The 6013-nt window shown below is 37.3% G+C and overlaps 1 long non-coding RNA gene across 3 annotated transcripts; it reads right to left on the bottom strand.

Moving 5' to 3' along the window:
* Window positions 1-1913: 1913 nt before the first annotated feature.
* LOC128011168 (uncharacterized) lies at window positions 1914-5807 on the bottom strand. 3 transcript variants are annotated; one of them, XR_008182489.1, is made up of 6 exons: window positions 5351-5807; window positions 5168-5260; window positions 4876-5009; window positions 4428-4583; window positions 4031-4310; window positions 1914-3391 (listed from the first exon to the last, which is right to left on the bottom strand). It is a non-coding gene; the product is annotated as an uncharacterized LOC128011168 (long non-coding RNA). The 3 variants fall into 3 exon arrangements; XR_008182487.1 differs by having other exon boundaries at window positions 1915-3391; window positions 5168-5804; XR_008182488.1 differs by lacking the exon at window positions 5168-5260 and having other exon boundaries at window positions 1915-3391; window positions 5351-5803.
* Window positions 5808-6013: the final 206 nt, after the last annotated feature.

Raw genomic sequence — 6013 nt, 5'->3', positions numbered from 1 at the left:
CCCTGAATTCCTCTTCTTCTGACACACCTCTTGGCAGGTAGAGAGTCAGGGCACAGGTTGAAGCATATGGAATCCTTCAGGTAGGCTCCTCTTGGTCATAACATTCCACTTGGCACTTTTGCTAAAAAGCAAATTATTAACCACCACCTCCCACAACTGGCCACAGGAGTTCAGCCCAGAAGTGAACTGCTGGATCATACTAGCCACTCAAAAAACAGTATCTAGATTACTCCAGTGAGTAATCACAAGGGTAATATACTAATATGAAATAAATGCTTCGTTAGTACAAAGAAGTACACAAGAGAAGTAAAAAGCATTATTTACATAATAAATAGGTATATAGTTTATCAACCAAATGTTACACTATGTCACGATTAACTCATGGAAATGAGAGGAGAAAGTTCAGATTTTAGTTTTGCTTTAAATAAGTTATAGGCTTAGCATTTAAAATAAATGTTGTTCGTAAATAATTGCAATATAATTTATTTTATGACATACAGTTAATTAAAACACGAGGAAGAGGGTTTTTCCTAATAGCAGGACCTTTGCAAATGTTTATTGAACTGAATCAATATAACAAGTACGGTATTTTGAGCGAGTTTACTATTAATAGTAACTAAAATTGTAACTATTTTCTCATTTTGCTCTATTTTGACAAAAAGAGTCCAAACAAAGCCACAGCAGAACAATGTCCTCTTCAAGCAACAGCAGCCTTTGGTATTAAATGATTCACTTTATTCCTCATTGAATGAATCAGCCATTTGAATTAATGATTTAATGTCTTACTCTAACCTCTCTTCTTTGAAAATTTACATTTGTGATTATAAAATTTGGCAAGGTAGTAGTAGCCTTAATTAAGAAGAAATTTAAAATGAGAAGAGTCTAACTTCAAATAGTCGCTAAAGAACATTTTTTGACTTACACAGAACTTTAAGGATAGATACATTTTAACAAAGACTGAAGTCAGTCCAGAATAGTAGCTATGTAATATACACAAATTTAAACTAATTTAAACTGCCTAACTAAATTAAAATCCTTGCCCTAAAAGGATCTCTTGGCTTTGGGAAGGTGTAGGCTAAGTGTTCTAAAACTTAATTAACATTTTAAAGTCACTAAGCCAGGGCTGTCCAATCCTGCTCCTGGAGGGACACTGTCCTGAGAGTTTAGCTCCAACCCCTATTAAACACACCTGATCCAACTAATCAAGGTTTTTAGACCTACAGGAAATTTCCAGGCAGTTGTGTTGTGGTAAGTTGGAGATAAACTCTGCAGAACAGTGGCTATCCAGGACAGAGTTTGGACACCCCTGCACTAATTATGTCATATTCAATAATCCTGAATGATTAAAGGGATGGTTCACCCAAAAATGAAAAATTCTCACATCATTTATTCTAAACCCTTCTATACAGGTTTTTATAGACCTGTATAAATTCCTTTGTTCTGCTCAACACAAGACATTTGAAATAATGTCATTTAACAAACAGATCTCATCCCCCTTTGACTGCCATAGTAGGAAACATAAGTACTATGGAGGAATAAGATCTGTTTAGTTTGGTTTCTGACATTTTCAAATGTGTTGTGTTCAGCAGAACAAAGGAATTTTATGACAAACTATACCTTTAAGTAAAATGTTACTGTTCATATCTTTGTAAACAAATCACTGAGTATTTAATGTGATTGACAGATGAAATAGAGGCGTTTAAACCCACCTACCCAGCCCCTGCACCAAGGAATGCAAGAACTACAGAAGATGAGAGGAATGTTGGCTTTAATAACTCAAGTATACCTTTAGTATTTTATATAAAATGGATGTTCTTATGAAATATAAAAAATAATTTTTAATAATCCAAAAAAGTATTTTTACATTTTTAAATGACAATTCCGGTAAATATTTTCTGGTGATGTATAAGTAAATCAGAGGACACTTAATGTGGGAAATAGAAACTTTTATTTTCAAGTTCCAAATGGTGAACATGCTATTGGTGATGTTTCTTTAAAATTTCATGCCATCCTAAATGGTTAGTTCACCCAAAAATGAAATTTCTGTCATTAATTACTCACCCTCATAATGTACCAAACCTGTAAGACTTTCGTTAGTTCTCAGAACACAAATGATAGATATTTTAGATGAAATATGAGATTAATTCTAAACAAGATTCATAAAGAATTGAAGCTTCGTGAAATATTGTTCAGAGATCGTCCTTCACTAGATAGTTGAAAAAGTTGTTTTGTTTTTGCGCACCAAAACTATTCACGTCACTTTATAATATTATTGTTGAAACACTATCAATGGCTTTTAATACCCTTCTGGACATCAAAAGATGCAGTACCGTTGCTGCTTATGTGGATCATCCTTGGATTTTACCAGAAATGTCTTAATTTGTGTTCTGAGGACAAACAAAGGTCTTACAGGTTTGGGGCAACATGAGGGTGAGTAATTAATGACAAATTTAATTTTTGGGTGAGCTAACCCTTTAACCATACTTAAATATTGTAACCGCTACTCAAAATATAACTTCAAGTGGATCTATCCACACCCACGACAAACTTCAGTGGTTGGCTCACCAAAAATTCAGTGTCCATATAATTAGTCAGTGGTGACCATAATCTGTGATTACAGAAATAACCATTTATTTTTCTTTAATGTTGGGGATTCAGAGACATCAAAAGAGATAAAATGTTTTGAAGGACATCCACTCTGAGTTGTCCCCTTGAACCACCAAGTGGATTAATTTGTGCAACAAGTTGCTCTAAGGCAGCACTCTCCAATGTGAAGTCACTTTGAGGAACAGCTACTCCCTCTGGCCAGTCAAACACTGGTGCCTCCTGCAAGCTTGATTCTGCTGCCGGTGCCTGAAGAACAGGTTCATCTGCTGGTCCAGCTGTTCTGCCAAAGATCTCTTCCATTGCAGTGGTTCGCTGTCCTTGTTGTTCCAGGCAGCCTCGAACAAATATCTGCATGGGTGTCTGGTGTTGTTCTGTTCTCAGCCCATGGTTGTTCCACTGTTGAGTAAAGGCTGATAAACACCTGTTGATCCTCGGCACATAGACAAAGTGAAGAGCCCATATGTGCATTTCTTTGTCTATGTCAGAGATACCTTCAGCCTCCAGGAAGTGAAAGAGATTGTAATATACATTAGTCAATCCCCGCCACATGTCACCCCAGAGCCTCTCAATTCTTTAGTTGTGAACGCTCCTGCCTCTTATTGCGCTGCCTCTCTCTGAGCCCCTGAAAATGTTCAACATCACACAGACATCATGGTTTTCTCCTCCATGGTCTGTTCTGACCCTAGAAGGCATTACAGTGCTGCTGTGGTTGTTGTTTGAGGCATGGAGAAAGACTATGAGATGACTGTAGCCATCTATAACACCATGAATGACAATTCTCCATCTAAAACATAAGAGAAAAATGGCTTTTAAATAAAAAAATAAAAAAAAGAGACATTAAAAGACAAGTCAACTTTCAAAGTTCATAGTATTTATACTATGGAAGTCAATGGCTACCAGCGTTCTTTTTAGTGTATTCTTTTGTGATCAAGGGAAGAAACTCATACAAGTGTTGAACATATTAAGGGTGAGTAAATGTGACGAATTTCATTTGAGTGAACAATCCCTTTAACATTTGATTGTCATTTGCTGCAAAAACAGCCAAATCCAAACATTTTTTTTCCAGAAACTCTTTAGTTTATGCAGTACTCACAAAACCCTGTCATTGCCACTGCAATGCTTTTCCTTAGCCTTAGAAGGGGCAGAATCATGAGGTTAATGTATCCCTTTTGCCAGTGACAATCTATGACGGGTTCATCCGTTCAATCATACACAATTTTATTTAGTTAAAAAAACAAAATTACATCAATACTTTCTGTGGTTTTATTGTTAATGATAATTAGAGGATATCTTGCTGTGCGTGTTATTGTGCTGGTACCTTAACAAATAATATTTTCCATTTTCTTACATTTCATTTGATTCAATTAGTCATAATAGGGTTGTTACCACGTGAATAAAATAAAAATAAAAATCTGATATCTACCTTATCAATTTGTGGTTGCCATCTAGGTGCCACAGGGAGTTTGGACCAGCAACACTGTACAACCTTCTGTGTGGTCTTTGTGACATGGCCCGTAGTGCTGCTGCAATTGGGTTAATTTGAACCAAGCTCCTGCGTACTCTGTGTCTTTGTACACGATTTCCACCTGCCCGTAACTGTGCCCTGACAGCCTCCGATCCCAGCTGGTCATTTCCATCCACAATGTCTGTGATCTACATCGGTTATTTCAGATTAAGTCAGAGAGCGATTCAAATGGAATCTCCTGGAACAAACATGTAAACATAAGTATTGTTGCTTAAACTAATTTTGAACAATTCATTCTAAATGCTCTTTTCATGCATGACAAGTCATAAAAAGCTAATTCTAAAACCAAACTTACTTCCATGCGGCGTTTGACGGTAGCCAGAGACACTTGCAGAATCTCTGCTATTGAAGGAAGACTAAAACCACATGTCCTCAGAAAAGAAAGTTGCTCTCTGGTGATGCTGTAATGGGGTGCACCTCGATCAGAGTGGAGCCTGATAACTGGAACTGGCTGCAACAATAAATTATTGTAAATCTATGATCTGCTTTAGGCCACAATAGTTTATACAATATTAGGCCAAAAGAAAAAAAAAAAAGGATTTTAAAATGTACTAAGATTTTTTATCTCAATCAGAGATAATCTTGTCAGAATGGCTAATGTAATAAATTCAGTTCACCATTTCAATTAATCTTCACTAAAAGTTAATATGGGATCTTTTATACTTAGAACCTGCTAGACAGACATTTTGAAAGCTATAGCTAGAGGGTTTAGACAGAAGACAAATAGTTTAGAAATTACTTACCTTGTTGTCCATGCTGCCTATGCTTTTGTACCTCTGCTATATATTCATTGAGATCTTGGAGTAACTCGTCTGCTTCTGGTGCAGTGATCAGCCTTCCTCTCGCCCATTCAATGCTTCTCTACATTGTTTCTAGCCTTAAAAAAAAAGAAAGCCACTTATAAGTACTGAATTTTCAGGATGCAAAATGTTCAGCAATATAATAAAAGAGATAATTAAGAATAGAATAAGAGCATTCAACTTAGTGCTAAAGACAGCACACAAATCCAAGGTTCAGAAACAGGGGTGTCTTAACTCAGTCGTAGAAGATCACTGTCCTGCAGAGTTTAGCTCAACTTGCAATACACCGGACTAGAAGTTTCCAGTATGCTGTTGAGGGCTTGATTAGCTGAATCAGGTGTGTTTAATTGCAGTTGGAGAAAAATGGTTGCAGGACAGCGCCCATGTTTTATATAATCTGAAACAAAGCAATCCTTACCTCACTAAAGTTGATTGTAGTACACCAGAATCTTCTGTCAGCTGTCGAGTGCAATTGTTCAGCTTCTGCTGACAACGCAAAATAAAGATTCTCCTGGCCATCTTCATATCAACCAACCAACCAATCGAGTGATTAAAATAACAATCGAACTCGGATGTAAACTAGTCTGGTCTGAGTCAGGTCATCATTGATTGGATGAGAACAGTTCATTATTACTGGCTGTGGAAATCAGCGAGCGTGGCTCATTATACTACAAGGAAAACGCCGTAAATAACGCGCGCTTTTGTGCATTCAGAACGGCGTTTTTTACGGCGTCCTGTGGCAAGCCGACGGCGTTAAAAGCGGCGCTTTTTACAAACACTAAAACGCCGTTTTTTGCGGCGTTTTTTACGGTTTACGCGCGTTTTTTACGGCGTCTGCTATAAGGACGGCGTATTTGACGGTGCTAATACCGTTTTAAACGCCGTAAAAAACGGCGTTTTGTATGCAAACGCGTTTAATCTAGGCGTAATTCTGACCCTTTTGGCTTGCCATACGCATGCACAAATCTTCTCACTGCGCGCGCGAACTCGCTGCCTCTGGCTCTTAAATGTTTAAACTGACAAAGCTTAAATGAGTTTAGTTTAAACACAGATATCAGCAGCACCCAGGTTATGACGGAAT

The sequence above is a fragment of the Carassius gibelio genome, chromosome B23 (assembly GCF_023724105.1).
Source record: "Carassius gibelio isolate Cgi1373 ecotype wild population from Czech Republic chromosome B23, carGib1.2-hapl.c, whole genome shotgun sequence".
Lineage (NCBI taxonomy): Eukaryota > Metazoa > Chordata > Actinopteri > Cypriniformes > Cyprinidae > Carassius > Carassius gibelio.
The sequence above is the reverse complement of the archived record's forward strand: the minus strand, read 5'-3'. Positions and strand labels throughout refer to the sequence as shown.